The 18,579-nt window shown below is 46.9% G+C and overlaps 1 protein-coding gene across 3 annotated transcripts in view; it reads left to right on the top strand.

Annotated features, from left to right (window-relative positions):
• The window catches only part of ikbkb (inhibitor of nuclear factor kappa B kinase subunit beta), a 190,000-nt gene that overhangs the window by 92,690 nt on the left and 78,731 nt on the right, over positions 1-18,579 (top strand). Inside the window, exon 1 of one of the 3 annotated variants that reach the window (XM_080217092.1) lies at positions 11,880-11,931. The exons of 1 other annotated variant lie outside the window; for it this stretch is intronic. The gene's annotated coding sequence lies outside the window, so the exon portion shown is untranslated. Of the gene's footprint in view, positions 1-11,879; positions 11,932-14,599; positions 14,753-18,579 lie in introns of those variants that run through there. One more of the 3 variants, XM_080217090.1, reaches the window with a different exon arrangement.

Here is an 18,579-nt window from a genome sequence, read left to right as displayed (position 1 = left end):
CCACACTGGCTCTCTGGCAGTGCAGCTCTCCCTCAGTATTGCACGGGAATGTCAGCCCGGCAGTTGTGCTGTGTTCTCTGGGGCTATACTGTATGACTCTCAAAGTTGAGGGTGCTACCCACTAAGCTATGCAGTTATGCTGGTCTCCACTATATGTTCCCTGAAACACTTCAATGGTTTCTCCACTGGCTTTTCAACCAGTCCCACTTCAGCTATATCGTTACGCAAGATAATTATATCTGTGAAAAAGATCATTTTTCTGTTAGTCCTACCACCACTTTCACCGGACACTCCAACCTCATCTTACACAGAATCATAGGATCCTACTGTGCAGAAATGAGGCCATTCAGCCCATCGAGTCTGCACCGACCACAATCCCACCCAGGCCCCATGCATTTACCCTAGCTAGTCCCCCTCACACTAAGGGACAATTTAGCATGGCCAATCCACCTAACCAGCACATCTTTGGACTGTGACAGGAAACCGGAGCACCTGGAGGAAACACACGCAGACACGGGGGGCATGTGCAAACTCCCCACAGACAGCGACCCAAGCTGGGAATCGAACCCGGGTCCCTGGGCTGTGAGGCAGCAATGCTAACCATTGTGCCACCATGCCACCCCAATTACATGATGGAACACTATTCTTTTAACCATCAATTTCACATATTTCCACCTTTCCAGGCAATATCTCTTCCGAACTGCATATCTCCTCATCTCTCACCATTAAAGATTGACTTGATCCCGTATCCTTTAAGATCTTAACTTCCTTCCCTACTCTTCTGTGTACACATGAGTAAACTTACCCACACAAATAAAATGCTTAAACAGATCTGGCACTTGCTTATCAACTTACACCTGAAGTTTAAGTTTATTTATTAGTGTCATAAGTGGACTTATATTAACACTACAATGGAGTTACTGTGAAATCTCCCCAGTAGCCACACTCCGGCACCTGTTCAGGTACAAGCGAGGGAGAATTTAGCACCTAACCAGCATGCCTTTCGGACTGCGGGAAGAAACCACAGCACCAGGAGGAAACCTGCACAGACATGGGGAGAACATGCACAGACAGTGACCCAAGCCAGGAATCGAACCCGGGTCCCTGGCCCTGTGAGGCAGCAGTGCTAACCACTCTGCCATCATGCTGCCCTTAGATCCTATCCCTCATAGGTTGAAATTGATGTCAAAAACCAAACTTCGATTTATGAACCAATTCAAAATCATCTGCTGTTTTTCTGCTAATCTCGCAGTTTGACCTTTTGTTCTTCTACCATTTGGAATTGAAGAAATTTTCTTTCCAGTTCACAGACTCATGGAATTTACAGTGCAGAAGGAAGCCATTTGGCCCATTGAGTCTGCAATGAAAGCAATCCCACCCAGCCCTATCCCCATAACCCCATGTATTTACCCGAGCCAATCTCCCTGATGCTAAGGGGCAATTTGGCACGGCCACTTTTTGAAGCTCAAATGCACTCTCTTTTTCCCTTTTTGTGAGGTGGTCCACTTTGGTAGGAAGAATGGTAGGAAGGACTATTACTTACGGGGCGAAAAACTGCAGCAGGCGACGGTGCAGAGGGACCTCGGGGTCCTTGTGCATGAGTCGCAAAAACCCAGCTTGCAGGTGCAGCAGGTGGTCAGGAAGGCGAATGGGATGCTGGCCTTCATAGCGAGGGGGATTGAATATAAAAGTAGGGAGGTCTTGCTGCAGCTGTATAGGGCATTGGTGAGGCCACAGCTGGAGTACTGTGTGCAGTTTTGGGCGCCGCACCTGCGCAAGGATATTTTGGCCCTGGAGGGAGTGCAGAGGAGGTTTACTAGGCTGATACCGGAGTTGAGGGGGTTGAGCTATGAGGAGAGGCTGAATAAACTAGGCTTGTACTCGTTAGAGTTTAGAAGAATGAGGGGAGATCTCATTGAGACGTATAAGATGATGAATGGGATGGATAGGATAGAGGTGGAGAGACTCTTCCCGCTCAAAAAAGACAGTAGGACTAGGGGGCACAGCCTCAAGATAAAGGGGAGGCGGTTTAGAACGGAGTTGAGGAGGAACTTCTTCACTCAAAGGGTGGTGAATCTCTGGAATTCTCTGCCCGTTGAAGTGGTGGAGGCTGCCTCGCTAAATATTTTTAAGAAGCGGGTTGATGGGTTCTTGATAAGAGAGGGGATTAAGGGTTATGGGGAGAGGGCGGGAAAGTGGAACTGAGCCACAACAGATCAGCCATGATCTTATTGAATGGCGGGGCAGGCTCGAAGGGCTAGATGGCCTACTCCTGCTCCTATTTCTTATGTTCTTATGTTCCTCTCAATCTCTTTCTTTTGCTCTTAATTGCAACTCACGCCATCTCAATTCCTTTTCCTGCTCAAGCTGTTTTATTTCTTGCTCATTTGCCAATTCCAATGCTTCAGACTGTGTTTCTGGCAATGTTAAATGCTGAGCGATCGCTGAAATGACCTCATCCTTCTGGACAAAGTCCACTTTGGTCGTTTTGCCGAATCCAAAAGTTTTGTTTTCGTCACCTTTTGTACAAAAACTCTGAATGAATTCTTCCACATTCAGAAAATCTTTAACGATTGATAGAGACATATCTCCACCAGGCGCTCCCTATTTGAACTAACCTGAAAGAAAACATCAGTTCCTCAACACCCAATTTCTTTAAGTTCAAGAAGCCAAATGAGAAATTATAGTTGTCAATCTTAGAACTAGCCTCCAGTTCTTGTTAGGGTGCCAGGTCAGAAACCCCAAGGTATATTATAGAATCATAGAAACTCCACAGTGAGGGGGGCGGACAGGCGTTTTTGTGGACGTAGACGTGAGTCGCGGATGGTGGTTTGTCTCCCTGGAGCTGGGATCCGGGATGTCTCTGGGCGTGTCCCAGACATCCTGAAAGGGGAGGGTGAGGAACCAGAGGTTGTAGTACATATAGGTACTACTGACGTAGGCAAGAAGAGGGAGGCACTCGTGAAAAGGGACTATAGGGAACTGGGTAGGCAGCTGAGGAAGAGAAAAGCGAAGGTAGTAATCTCAGGATTGCTGCCTGTGCCACGGGAGAATGAGGGAAGAAATGAAATGAGGTGGAGGGTGAATGCGTGGCTGAGGGACTGGTGTAGAGGGCAGGGATTTCGGTTCCTAGATCACTGGGACCTCTTTAGGGGTAGGTGGGACCTGTATAGTAAGGACGGGTGGCACTTAAATACCAGGGGGACTAATGTCTTGGCGGGAAGACTGGGTAAGGCTACCGGGGGGACTTTAAACTAGAAAGGTTGGGGGGAGGGAACTGTGATGGGGAGACTGGGACGGAGGAGGTTCGCTCCCAGGTAGGGGAGGACCGCAGGCAGTATGGGAGGGAGGTTAGACAGGCGGTGGAGATGGGAAATGCCCAGACTGAGGGGCTGAAGTGTATATATTTTAATGCAAGGAGTGTAGTGAATAAGGTAGATGAGCTTAGGGCGTGGATTGCTGTTTGGGATTGTGATGTAGTGGCCATTACGGAGACTTGGATGTCTCGGGGACAGGACTGGGTACTTCAGGTGCCAGGCTTCAGGTGCTTAGGAAGGACAGGGAGGGTGGCAGAAGGGGTGGTGGAGTGGCACTGTTGATCAGGGACAGTGTCATGGCTGCAGAGAAAGAGGATGTTGTGGAGGGACTGTCTACAGAATCTCTGTGGGTGGAAGTTACAAACAGCAAAGGGTCGAAAACTTTGCTGGGTGTATTCTATAGGCTGCCCAATAGTGACAGGGAAGTTGAAGTGCAAATAGGGAAACAGATTCTGGAGAGATGTTTTAATAACAGAGTTGTTGTGATGGGAGACTTCAATTTCCCAAACATCGACTGGAATATCCCTAGGGTAAGGGGTTTGGATGGGGAGGAGTTTGTTAGGTGTGTTCAGGAAGGTTTCCTGACACAGTATGTGGATAAGCCTACGAGGGGAGAGGCTGTTCTTGACCTGGTACTGGCGAATGAACCAGGGCAGGTGATGGATCTTTCGGTAGGAGAGCATCTTGGAAATGGTGACCATAATTCTATCTCCTTCACAATTGCATTGGAACGAGATAGGATCAGGCAGGCTAGGAAGGTGTTTGTCTGGGGTAAGGGGAGATACGAAGAAGTCAGGAAGATACTTGGACAAATAAACTGGAAGGAGGAGTTCTTAGGGAAAAGTACCGAAGGAAGGTGGCAGATATTCAAGGAATGTGTGTCTGGAGCTCTGAATGACAACGTTCCGATGAGACAAGGGGGTTTTGGTAGGTCGCGGGAACTGTGGTGCACAAAGGCTGTGTTGAACCTAGTCAGGAGGAAAGGGAAGGTGTATAAGAGGTTCAGGGAATTAGGAGAGGTTAAAGATCTTGAGGAGTATAAGGACTGTAGGAAGGAACTTAAAAGGGAAATTAGGAGAGCCAGAAGGGGTCATGAGAAGACCTTGGCGGGTAAGATTAAGGAGAATCCCAAGGCCTTCTATAAATATGTGAAAGGTAAAAGGATAAGAAGAGAAGGGATAGGACCTATAAAAGGTGAGGGGGGAAAAGTTTGTATGGAACCAGAAGAAATGGCAGAGGTGCTTAACGAGTACTTCGCCTCAGTATTCACAGTGGAAGCTGATCTGGGAGATTTTGTTATGGATTTGCAGCAGATGGAAAAGATTGAGTACGTGAATATTAAGGAGGAGGATGTGTTGGAACTTTTGAATTCTATCAAGGTAGATAAGTCGCCTGGACCAGATGGGATGTACCCCAGGATACTGTGGGAGGCGAGGGAAGAGATTGCAGAGCCCCTGGCGATGATCTTTGCGTCGTCAATGGAGACGGAAGAGGTTCCGGAGGATTGGAGGATTGCGGATGTAGTTCCTATTTTCAAGAAAGGGAACAGAGATAGCCCGGGAAATTACCGACCGGTGAGTCTGACCTCAGTAGTTGGTAAGCTGATGGAGAGGCTTCTGAGGGACAAGATTTACGAACATTTGGAGAGGTTTGACATGATCAGGAATAGTCAGCATGGATTTGTCAAGGGCAGGTTGTGCCTTACAAGCCTAGTTGAGTTCTTCGATAATGTGACTGAACACATTGACGAAGGAAGTGCCGTGGACGTAGTGTACATGGACTTCAGCAAGGCGTTTGATAAGGTCCCCCATGCAAGACTTCTTGAGAAGGTGAGAGGGCGTGGGATCCAAGGGCCTTTGGCCTTGTGGATCCAGAATTGGCTTGCCTGCAGAAGGCAGAGAGTGGTTGTGGATGGGGCTTTTTCTGAATGGAGGTCAGTCACCAGCGGAGTGCCTCAAGGATCTGTTCTGGGACCCTTGTTGTTTGTCATTTTCATAAATGACCTGGATGAGGAAGTGGAGGGATGGGTAAGTAAGTTTGCTGATGACACTAAGGTCGGTGGTGTTGTGGATGGTCTGGAAGGATGGCAAAAGTTGCAGCAGGACATAGATAGGATGCAGGACTGGGCGGAGAAGTGGCAGATGGACTTCAACGCGGATAAATGTGTAGTCGTCCATTTTGGCAGAACCAACGGGATGAACAAGTACACTATCAAGGGCAGAAGTCTGAGTAGTGTTGAAGAGCAGAAGGATCTAGGGGTCCGGGTCCACAGGACTCTTAAATCGGCCTCGCAGGTGGAGGAGGTGGTCAAGAAGGCGTATGGTGTACTGGCCTTCATTAATCGAGGGTTTGAGTTTAGGAGTCGGGAGGTAATGCTGCAACTTTATAAGACCCTTGTCAGGCCTCTTTTAGAGTATTGTGCGCAGTTCTGGTCGCCTCACTATAGGAAAGATGTAGAAGCTATTGAGAGGGTACAGAGGAGATTTACAAGGATGTTGCCTGGACTGGGAGGCATGCCTTATGAAGTTAGGTTGAGGGAGCTGGGACTCTTTTCCCTGGAGAGACGAAGGTTGAGAGGCGACCTGATAGAAGTTTACAAAATGTTGAGAGGAATAGATAGGGTGGACTCTCAGAGGCTATTTCCCTGGGTTGAAATGGTTGCTACGAGAGGACACAGATTTAAGGTGCAAGGAGGGAAGTTCAGAAGTGATGTTAGGGGTAAGTTTTTCACTCAGAGGCTGGTGAGTGAATGGAATCGGCTGCCGTCAGTGGTGGTGGAGGCGAACTCGCTGGGGTCTTTTAAAAGACTTCTGGATGAGTATATGGGGTTTAATGAGATTGAGGGTTATAGATAGGTCTGTAGGTTGGTAGGTGTTGATGTGATCGGCGCAACTCGTGGGCCGAAGGGCCTGTTTGTGCTGTAGTGTTCTATGTTCTACTATGCAGAAGGAGGCCATTTGGCCCATCGAGCTTATACCAACAACAATCCCACCCAGGCCCTATCCCCATAACCTCACATATTTATCCTGCTAATCCCCCTGACGTACACATCCTGGGACACTAGGGAGCAATTTAGTATGGCTGGTCAACTGAATCTGCACATCTTTGGACTGTGGGTCAAAACCGGAGCAAACCCACGCAGACACGGGGAGAACATGCAAACTCTACACAGACAATGACTCAAGCCAGGAATTGAACCTGGCTCCCTGGAGCTGTGAGGCAACAGTGCTAACCACTGTGCCACCGTGCCACTATGAAGCCAGACTCGACTCCAACAATCTTTCTATTTTGACGTAAATATGACAAAAGGATGTTCCACCTCAGGAGTGGCAAAATTAGCGATCTTTTTATCTAAACAAGTTTTATTCATAACACATTTTAAGAACCCTCGAACAAAATGAAACCACTAAATACACTTTGAACATAAAAAGTAACCTAACTTCTAACTTATTCAGTTCTGATTGAGCAATATTTCTCTTATAGACTTAAACTCTTCTCTGAACTCTTTTAAGCACAAGTGGATAAGGTAGTCAAGAAGGCATATGGCATGCTTGCCTTCATCAGTCAGGGCACAGAGTATAAAAATTGGCAAGTCACGTTGCAGCTGTATAGAACTTTAGTTAGGCCACATTTGGAACAGTTTGAGTTGCCACACAACCAGATGGATGTGGAGACTTTGCAGAGGTACAGAAAAGGCTCACCAGGATGTTGCCCGCTTTGGGGAGGGTTTTAGCTATGAGGAGAGATTGGACAAACCTGGTTTATTTTCACTTGAATTTCAGATGCTGAGGGACAACCTGATAGAAGTTTACAAAATTACAAGAGGCATGGATAGAGTGGATAGTCAGAGTCTTTTTCCCAGGGTAGAAATGTCAATTAGTAGGGGACTTAGGTTTAAGGTAAAAGGGGGAAAGTTTAAGGGAGAGGTGAGAGGCAGGTTTTTTTACACAGAGGATGGTAAGAACCTGGAATGCTCTATCAGATGAAGTAATATAAGCAGATACAACAGCAACATTTAAGAGGCATCTTGATAGAATCATGAATAGGGAAATTTCACAGTAACTTCACTGCATCATTAATATAAGCCTTACTTAGCGAGGGGGATTGAATATAAAAGTAGGGAGGTCTTGCTGCAGCTGTATAGGGCATTGGTGAGGCCGCAGCTGGAGTACTGTGTGCAGTTTTGGGCGCCGCACCTGCGCAAAGATATTTTGGCCCTGGAGGGAGTGCAGAGGAGGTTTACTAGGCTGATACCGGAGTTGAGGGGATTGAGCTATGAGGAGAGGCTGAATAAACTAGGCTTGTACTCGTTAGAGTTTAGAAGAATGAGGGGAGATCTCATTGAGACGTATAAGATGATGAATGGGATGGATAGGATAGAGGTGGAGAGACTCTTCCCGCTCAAAAAAGACAGTAGGACTAGGGGGCACAGCCTCAAGATAAAGGGGAGGCGGTTTAGAACGGAGTTGAGGAGGAACTTCTTCACTCAAAGGGTGGTGAATCTCTGGAATTCTCTGCCCGTTGAAGTGGTGGAGGCTGCCTCGCTAAATATTTTTAAGAAGCGGGTTGATGGGTTTTTGATAAGAGAGGGGATTAAGGGTTATGGGGAGAGGGCGGGAAAGTGGAACTGAGCCACAACAGATCAGCCATGATCTTATTGAATGGCGGGGCAGGCTCGAAGGGCTAGATGGCCTACTCCTGCTCCTATTTCTTATGTTCTTATGTTCTTATGTTCTGACTAATAAATAAACTTTGAATAGGTAGGGAATAGTGGGATTATGCACCAAGTAGAGGCAAAAGGTTTTTCATTTAGAAAGGCATTGTGTGTTGGCGCTGGCTGGTGCAGCGAAGGGTCTGTTCCTATGCTGTACTGTTTTTTGTTCTTTAAAAACAGTTAGCAAATTCAGGCATACTTGCTTTGACTGAGGTTAATAGCTTTGGTGCTTTTAGAGAGACAGCATCCAAGCTTCTGCCGCAGTCATCAACTGCCCTTCTTAAAAATGAAAATGAAATTGCTTTTCTGCTACAAGCCTAGCTCCTCCCATTCCTAGTATCACATGACTCTGTTCCTGTATGCCTAACTCACCTTATTACTTTAATCAAAAATCACTCCATTAAACCTTCTGCTAAACACTTCCATGGCTAAAATGAGTAATTATCCTGCTTTCTCAGCATCTGCTGCATTCCTTCCAGACAAACTGACTGTCGAAAAACACTGCACCATAAAGCAGTTCCCCTGATTAAACTCAAAATATATCAAAATAGCATAGTATCGTCGCACCGCTGTCAATCAATGTAGCGATTGATGGGATACCAGAATGGGAGTGGATGAGTGGGGATCGAAGCCCTAATAACACACTAAATGTGCATAAGCACAAGTTAGCCATTGTTATCATCAAACCAGCCTCAATCCTGAACATTTGCTTCTTTGCTTAATATAGGCAGGAATGAGATTGGGCTGGTGTTGCATTATAGAGTCATAAAAACACAGAGGTTTACAACATGGAAACAGGCCCTTCAGCCCAACTTGTTCATGCCGCCCCTTTTTTAATCCCTAAGCTAGTCCCAATTGCCTGCATTTGGCCCATATCCCTCTACACCCATTCTACCCATGTAATTGTCCAAATGCTTTTTAAAAGACAAAATTGTACCCACCTCTACTACTACCTCGTTCCAGACACTCACCACCCTCTGCGTGAAAAAATTGTCCCTCTGGACACTTTTGTATCTTTCCCCTCTCACCTTAAACCTATGGCCCTCTAGTTTTAGACTCCCCTACCTTTGGGAAAAGATGTTGACTATCTAGCTGATCTGTGCCCCTCATTATTTTACAGACCTCTATAAGGTCACCCCTCAACCTTCTACACTCCAGAGAAAAAAGACCCAGTCTATTCAGCCTCTCCTTACAAGTTATACAAGTGTGAATATGTTATGTACTCACCCTGTCAGCCACTCCCTTCAGTGGTCTGGCTTCCTGCCCTCTGCCAGAAGTTGTCTGGCTCAGCAGTTGGTGATAGATCAACAAAAGTCACTGTGAGCTGTGCGGATCTCCACGCATCTGCCTTCCATCTCGCTGTGCCAAGATAGACCAAAGTTAGCACTGGTCCAAAGCTTGTGTGGTTCGATTAGACATTATCACCTGAAACTCACAGTGACCCACAGTGTCATCACCTCCACCGTGGCTCCCAAATGCCCTCCAGCCACACTGGCCATTCAGCCAACTGAGGTGCCCTTCTCCTCCCCTCCCACCCCTCGGTGTGGCGACATACACATTTACCTGCATGTTGTAGCCGGAAGCTATGGTCAGTGAGCGGCACAGTGGCACAGTGGTTAACATAGCTGCCTCACAGTGCCAGTTCAATTCCCGGCTTGGGGGTCACTGTCTGCGTGGAGTTAGCGTGGATTTCGTCCAGGTGCTGGGTGCTCCAGTTTCCTCCCACAGTCTGAAAGACGTGCTGGTTAGGTGCATTGACCCGAACAGGTGCCGGAGTGTGGCGATGAGGTGAATTTCACTGTAACTTCGTTGCAGTGTTAATGTAAGCCTTAGAATCATAGAATCATAGAGCCCTACAGTGCAGAAAGAGGCCCTTCGGCCCATCGAGTCTGCACCGAACACAGGTCCTACCCCCATATCCCGACATATTATACTGTTCTTTGGGGAAGGAAATCTGCCTTCCTTACCTGGTCTGCCCTACATGTGACTCCAGAGCCACAGCAATGTGGTTGACTCTCAACTGCCCTCTGACATGCTCCAGTAAGCCACTCAGTTCAAATGCAATTCGCGATGGGCAACAAATGTTGGCTCAGCCAGCAACACCCACATCCCATGAAAGAATATTTTAAAAATCGTCCTCATAGTTCGGTAAATGCTGCCATGACTTTACAAATGAAGAATCTTTTTGAACTATGAGTCAAACTTTTAACTATGAGTAACTTGCCAAAAAAATGTCTATTTCTGTCCATCATTATTTCCCCAACCTGGCATTCACGCCCTTCGGTCTGGAATCCCTTTCCATCTCTCCCTTTTCCTTTCCAATGCTCGGTAAAATCTGCCTCTTTTCACCAAGCCTTTGGTCACATTATTCCCTCCGTCACTCAGTGTCCATTTTGTTCAATAATGCTCCTTCCAAGTTATCTTGGAAAGTTTAACTGTATGAAAGGTGCCATGTAAATGCCAGCTGTTTCTGTTGGGAACATCCTATGACTAAACTAACATGTGCTCCCAAGTAAAAGCAAAATACTTTCCTCCGGGTGCTATGGTTTCCTTCCACTGCCCAAAGATGTGTGAGTTAGGTGGATTGGCCGTGATAAATTGACCCTAGCGTCAGGAGGATTAGCAGGGTAGATATGTGGGGTTACGGGAATAGGGCCTGGGTGGGATTGTGTTCGGTGCAGACTCGATGGGCTGAGTGGTCTTCTTCATTGTAGGGATTCTATGATTTTATGATAGCGCGGACACTGGAAATCTGAAAAAAAACAGATTTAACTCAGCAGGCCTGGCAGCATCCATGAAGGCAGAAACACAGTTAACATTTCATATCTATCGCTACAGAACTGAAAAGAAATTGAAATGCGATGAATTATTTATTTGGAGAGGGAGCTGGAGCAGAATGAAAAGTCGGTGACAAGTCGGACAGTGGTATAGTGGTTAGCACCACTGCCTCACAGTGCAAGGACCTGGGCTCAATTCTGGCCTCAGGTGACTGTCTGTGTGGAGTTTGCACATTCTTCCCGTGTCTGTGTGGGTTTCCTCTGGGTGCTCCAGTTTCCTCCCACACTCCAAAGATGTGCAGGTTAGGTGGATTGGCCATGGTAATTGCTCCTTCGTGTGTGAAGATGTGCGGGTTAGGTGGATTAGCCATGCTAAATTGCTCCTTAGTGTCCAAAGATGTGTGGGTTAGGTGGATAGGCCATGCTAAATTGCCCCTTAGCGTCCAAAGATGTGCAGGTTAGGTGGATTGGCCGTGCTAAATTGCTCCTTAGCGTCTAAAGATGTGCCTGTTAGATTAATTGGCCATGCTGAACTGTCTCTTCGTGTCCCAAGATCTGTAGATTAGGGGGATTAGTGGGGTAAATACTTGGGGTTATGGGAAGCAGATCTGGGTGGGATTGTCCCTTAGTGTCAGGGGGATTAAATGGGGTTACAAGAATAGGACTTAGGTGGGATTGATATTGGTGCAGAAGTGATGGGCTGAATGGCCTCCTTCTGCACTGTAGGGATTCTATGAAGTTAGGGTGATACTGACAAAGATGTCATGGACATAAGATAGGAAGGCTGTTAGTGGTGCCATTGGAAGGTGTGAATAGTGGCAGAAGGTAAGATCACAGAATGTGTTAAATACGTGCACCTTATTATTTCTGTGCGTCCTTTACTTACTATCACAAGACACACTGTCCTGAACAGGAGAAACGCTGCCCGTAGCACTGCTCTGAAGAAGGGTCATCCAGACTCGAAATGTTGCCTCTATTCTCCCTCCACAGGTGCTGTCAGACCTGCTGAGATTTTCCAGCATTTTCAGCATTCCCTGGAACCGGGATGAGGAGGAATTTCTTCAGCCACAGCAGTTTGGTGAATCCATGGAATTCATTGCCACGGAGGAGGCCAGGTCACTGAGTATGTTTAAGACAGAGACAGGTATATTCTTGATGGTAAGGGGATCAAAGGTGGGAGAATCGGGTTGAGAAACTTGATCATGAAACAGGGTCGAATGGCTGAGCAGGTTCGATGGGTTTAATTCTGCTCCGATATGTTGTGGTCTATGGTCTTATGGTTTTTGTTTGCTATTTTATTTATAATTTTAATGTTTTACAATTAATAAATTATTTATAATTTATTATAATTATAAAATGTATTTATAATTAAACTGCAGGTTGTAGTGGGGGAGGGGTGAGGCACCCTATCCTATCCGATGCTGGGGCTGAGGCATGGTTCACACTTGGGAAGTTGTGTGGGAATAAACTATCTCCCAGCAGCAGCCTGTGTTGGAATAGGCTGTGCCTCCATGAGGGATGTCTCATGTCTAACCCGTCCACCGTTCCCTCCAGTGGAAATCACAGGCAAACTCTTAATGCTGAAGTCCCGTGAAGCAGTTCAGAATGCTCTTGCAAAACTGCACCAAACGCACAATCTCTGGACTAACTCTGAAGGATTAAAACAACTTGCTCCCTTTTAATGAACATGCAATGAGATGCCCATCTCCTGCACTTGGGCGGGGCAGTGGTACAGTGGTTAGCACTGCTGCCGCAGGATCTGGGTTCAACTCCCAGTTTGGGTCACTGTCTGTGCGGAGTCTGCATGTTCTCCCCGTATCTGCATGGGTTTCCTCCGGGTGCTCCAGTTTCCTCCCACAGTCCGAAAGATGTGCTGGTTAGGTGCTAAATTCTCCGTAAATGTACCCAAACAGGCACCAGAGTTTGGCAACGAGGGGATTTTCACAGTTACTTCATTGCAATGTTAATGTCACAAGTAAATAAACTTTACTTTTACTTGCAAGTCTGACAGCATCTGTGGAGAGAGAGAGAATAGAACCAACGTTTTGAGTCTGAATGTAAAATAGCTCTGACGGAGGGTCATCCAGACTTGAAACATTGGCTCTGTCCTCTCTCCATGGATGCTGTCAGACCTGCTGAGATTTTCCAGTATTTTCTGTTTTGGTCCACTAGTTGCTGGATCTGGGACAGCCGCTTGAGGGGTGGGGGGGTGGTGTTCTTTCGGGTCAAACCAAGTAAACAAACTCAAATTACGTTAGGACAAAGAAAAAGGGGGCGGCTCCCCAAAAGGAGGGGGAACAGCCTGAACAGAAACAAAAAGTACAAAGGAAACTTAAGACATGTCAAATCAAAATGTGATTGTCGGGGTCTATAATGCACCCCAGCCCCTGTGGTGCCCAATGGGCGCGGAAGGCATCGACTGTGCCCGCGGACACCGCGTACTCCCTCTCCAGGGACACCTGGCCGCAAACGTAGCTGCGGTAGAGGGGCAGACAGTTGGGACAGACGGCCCCCCACTGATTGCCCACTGCCTGGACCTGTTGATGGAGCCACTTCAGGGAATCTATAAACATTAAGATTCTGAACTTGCATTGTCCTGTCACTGTTCAGGAACACCAGGTTAGTGGGTCAGGGCCAGCTCAGGTCAGATTTTCTCATTGAGTTAGTTTAGATAGCCTGGGTTAGTATAGTTGGGCAGGATTAATTCATTTTAACATGGCTTACTTGAGCCAGGCCAAGGGTAATTTAGTTAATCCAGGTGAGGCTTGTTATCAATGGTTAGTTTAATAAAACTAGAATAGTTGAGCTTAGCCAGGACATTTTAATGAGGATTAGATTTGTTAGCCAGGGTTAGTTAAACTGGTTAATTAATTAACCCAGATTAATGCAGTTAGCCAGGGTGAGTTTAATCTTCTTTAGTTAGGCTTAATTAACCCAGGTCAGTTTAGTTAGCCAAGACTGGTTTAGATAACCTAAACTAGTTGAGCCTGACTAGAGGTCTTAATGCAGTTTAGTTAGCCAGGGATAGTTAACTCAAATTTTTATCGAAAAGAGGCCAGTGATAGTTAACTCAAATTTACTGGATTATCCAAGATCAGTGTAGTTAACTGGGGTTAGTTTAGTGAGCCACAGGGCTAGTAAACCTGATCAGTTTCATTATCCAGAGCTGGTTTAGATATAAACCAGGTTAACTGAGTTGGCTAGGGAGATGAACCAAGCCCAATTTAGTTACTAGGATTAGATAACCTAAGTTAGCTTCATTTATGCAGGATAATGTAGTTTGTCAGGAAGATTTTACCTGAATTAATGTAGTTATCTGTGGCTAGTTAACACAGGTTAAGTTTAGTGAATCAAATGAGCCAAGATGACTTTAACCTGGATTTGTTTAATTTGCCACAGGGTTTAGGTGTTCTGGGGGAGTTTAACCTGGATCGGTTTAGTTAAGTGGGATTAGTTTAAATCTGAACCAGGTTTGGGGGGGCAGGTATGTTAGGTCCTTTAACCTGGATCAGTTTAGTTGTGGGATTTAGTTTAAATCTAAACCAGGTTTGGGGGGGGGCAGGTATGTTAGGTCCTTTAACCTGGATCAATTTAGTTGTGGGATTTAGTTTAAATCTAGATCTGGCGGGTATGCTAGCTTCTTTAACCTGGATCAGTTTAGTTATGTGGGGTTGGTTTAAATCTAAACCAGATTGGTGGGATTTGGCGGGGTGTTTAACCTGGATCAGTTTAGTTGTGTAGAGTTAAGTTAAGCTGGCCCATGTGATGAAGTTGCAGAGCAGGAACCCGGAAGCAGTGAGTTTGGAGAGAGTTTGGGGATAAAGGCTGCTGTCTGGGGGGGTCACAGCCGCTCAGAGACCGCGCCCCCCCCTCTCTACCCAACAGCAAACTCCCAATCCCAGTGCCAGCAGAGAGAGAGGCACAGCAAGATCCCAGCCCCGCAGGTAAGCGGCTTTTCCATTCCCCCCCCCCCCCCGGCCTCCGGGCTCACTCTCTATCACTTCGCTGTTCATCACTCCGGGAAAACCTTCCCCCCCGCACATTAATTTCCAAGGGGAACCGGGGGGGGGTCACAGAGCTTAGGTTTGCGGAGTTGATTTCAAGTCCAGGTTAACAGGAACTTCTGGTGAACAGTATCCGCTGCTACTGTTCCTGTCCGTGACCCCGTGTATCTGTCCCAGTGTCTGTGTCTCTGGGTCTTTATCCCTTTCCTGTCTCTGTGTCCCTAAGTCCGTCTCCCTGTCTCTGTCCCTAAGCCTCTATCCTTGCCTCCGAGCCTCTGTTCATATCCCAGGGTCTGTGTCCCTGTCCCTATCTCTCTCTGTGACCCTGCCTCTGAGTCTGTGTCCCTGTCTCTCTCTCTCTCTCTCTGTGTGTGACCCTGCCTCTGAGTCTGTGTCCCTGTCCCTATGTTCCAGTGACCCCGTCTCTGTCTGTCTCTCTCTCTCTCTGTGACCCTGCCTCTGAGTCTGTGTCCCTGTCCCTATCTCTCTCTGTGTCCCTGCCTCTGAGTCTGTGTCCCTGTCCCTATGTTCCAGTGACCCCGTCTCTGTCTGTCTCTCTCTCTCTGTGACCCTGCCTCTGAGTCTGTGTCCCTGTCTCTGTGTCCCAGTGTCCCTGGGCAGGATTTTCTGGCCAGTCTTGCCCCCAGAGTCAATGGACCCTTCCACACACACAGTGATCTGGGGCCAGAATTGAATGTGGGTCCCTGGCACTGTGAGGCAGCAGTACTAACCATTGTGCCTTCAAAGACAACAGCAAATAACAAAGGGTCCTGAATGAAGTCCAATCCGTCACACAAACCAGCCTCCCATCCATTGACTCTGTCTACACTTCCTGCTGCCTTGGGAAAGCAGTCAGTATAATTAAGGACGCCACGCACCCCAGACATTTTCTCTTCCTCCTTCTTCCATCAGGAAAAAGATATAAAAGTCTGAGCTCACATACCAATGACTCAAGAACAGCCTCTTCCCTGCTGCTATCAGACTTTTGAATGGACCTACCTTGCATTAAGTTAATCTTTTCTAAACCCTAGCTATGACTGTAACACTACATTCTGCACACTCACCATTCATAGAGAAGGAAAGGAATGCTTTGTCTGTATAACGCACAAGACACAATAATTTACAGTAATCCCAATACATGTGACAATAATAAATCAAATCAATCAAGTGTGTCACACAAGTGCGAGGCAGTGACCGTCTCCTAGAAGGAACGATCTAACCAATGGGATTTTCATCGCTGGCTTCCCCCACCATCAATATCATGGGAGCTGCCATTGATCAGAAACTGAGCTGGAACAGTTGTATAAATAACTGTGGCTACAAGAGCAGGTTGGAGGCTGGGAATTCTGCAGCAAATACCTCAACTCCTGACTTTCCGAAGCTCCTTCACGTTGGTTAATGTACCGCCACTAGACTTCCTACAGCAGTTCAATCGTGACTCACCACCACATTCTCGAGGTTAATTAAGGATGGACAGCAAATGCTGATTTTTTTTTTTGCCAATGGCCCATCTTCTGTAAACAAATATCTGGCAGCCTTTCTTCATGCCTGAGATGTTTTTGTAATAATAGAGTTATATCTAACCCTGAGATCTGCTTCAAACTATATATCCGCTATAACCTGGGGCGACATGGTGTCACAGTGGTTAGCACTGCTGCTTCACATCGCCAGAAACCTGGGTTTGATACCTGGCTCAGGTCACTGTCTGTGCAGAGTCTGCACATTCTCTCCTGCTTCTGCGTAGGTTTCCTCCCACAGTCCAAAGATGTGCAGGTTAGGTGGATTGGCCGTGCTAAATTGCCCATTTGTGTCAGAGGGTCTAATATAATATGTTAAATACAATAATATAAATATGTGACACTATGGAGATAGGGGCTGGGTGGGATTATGGTCAGTGCAGACTTGATGGGCCTAATGGCCTCCTCCTGCACTGTAGGGATGCTATGATTCTAACTCAACAACCTCTGTCCCTGCCTCAGCTTATCTACTGCTGAAACATTCATCCTTTGTGATTTGACTTACTCCAATGTTTCCTGGCTGCCTTCCCAAGTTCTACCCTCTGTTCACTTGAGGTATTCCAAAGCTCTGGCACCAGAGTCCTAACTGACACCAAGCCCCAATCACCCACTGTACTCACCAGGGCTGGAGGAAGAAATCAAACGCCCAATTGCCCCTCTGGTTCAAGGGTCCTTATTTATGCACTGCACCCCACACGTTAACCCTGCCATTTAATCACACGTGTCATGGGGAGGCGATGGCCTAGTGGTACTATCACAAGACTACTAATCCAGAAACTCAGCTAATGTCCTGGGGACCTGGGTTCGATTCCTGCCACATTCCTGCTTCATATTAAGTTGGTCTTAAGTTGATTGGCCATGCTCAGAAATTGCCCCTTAGTGTCTAGGGATGTGTAGGTTCGATGGATCAGTGGGTATAATATGTCGGGATGTGGGGGTAGGGCCTGGGTGGGATTGTGTTTGGTGCAGACTCGATGGGCCAAAGGGCCTGTTTGTGCACTGTCGGGTTCTATGATTCTATCTTTCTGTGCACCTTAGCTGTGACTGTAACACTACATGTTGCACCCTCTCCTTTCCTTCTCTATGAATGGTATACTTTGTCTGTGTAGTGCGCAAGAAACAATACTTTTCACTAATACATGTGACAATAATCAAATTCAATTTAAAAAAATCTGGAATTAAGAATCTACTGATGACCCTGAACCCATTGATTGTCAGAAAAACCCATCTGGTTCACTAATGTCCTTTAGGGAAGGAAATCTGCTGTCCTTACCTGGTCTGGCCTACATGTGACTCCAGAGCCACAGCAATGTGGTTGAATCTTAACTGCCCTCGAGCAACTCGGATTGGGCAATAAATGCTGGCCCAGCCAGCGACGCCCATGTCCCACGGATGAATAAAACAAAATTCACTCTGTCCCACTCACACTAACACCAGTAGCACCTCACATCGTGACACTCACGCATGCCTTCCACTGCATTGTCAGGGATGGAGCTTGGATAAGAGCTAGCACTGATTAGTGTACATGCATGGAGAGAGCACTTCCTCTTCTCCTCCCAATGGAGTTTGGAGCCATTTGAGTGACGGACATTGTCACTTGAGCATCTCTGAACCTACCTGCACTGGACTGGGCTAATATTTGTCCTGAACATCTCTGTGATATGTCCCATGGTGAGGAAAGCTCCCTCCCAACAGGCTGAGAACACCAATATTTTGTTCAACAAAGCCTAATTTCATGTCTTTGAAACGAGCTTGAGCTTGGGTCCGCCTTGGATTCAGGATCCGGTGTTTTGCAGCTTGCGCGTGACCCTCCCCCCAGCTCTTTGTGTCTACTGGGGGCATGACAGCAGTTCTCACCTGAAAGGATGAAAAAGTTTTTAAAGTTTATTTACCAGTCACAAGTCAGCTTCCATTCACACTGCAACGAAATTACAGTGAAATTCCCCCAGTCGCCATACTCTGGCACCCTGTTTGTGTACGCTGAGGGAGAATTTAGCACCTAACCGGCCTGTCTTTGGAGTGTTAGGAAACTGGAGCACCTGGAGGAAACCCTCGCAGACACCGGGAGAACATGCAGACTCTGCACAGACAGTAATGGGAATCGAACCCAGGTCCCTGGCGCTATGAGACAGCAGTGCTAACCACTATGCCACTGTGTTGCCCAAAGCGCTCTCTACCTTCTGTACATCTGGTCACTTCACCCTGCTTTCACACCTTTAGAACTTTAAGCAACTCCTTGGTTTTAAAATT

The sequence above is a fragment of the Carcharhinus amblyrhynchos genome, chromosome 34 (assembly GCF_965287045.1).
Source record: "Carcharhinus amblyrhynchos chromosome 34, sCarAmb.v2.hapA, whole genome shotgun sequence".
In the NCBI taxonomy this organism is placed as follows: domain Eukaryota; kingdom Metazoa; phylum Chordata; class Chondrichthyes; order Carcharhiniformes; family Carcharhinidae; genus Carcharhinus; species Carcharhinus amblyrhynchos.
This window is presented reverse-complemented; position numbering and strand designations above follow the sequence as displayed.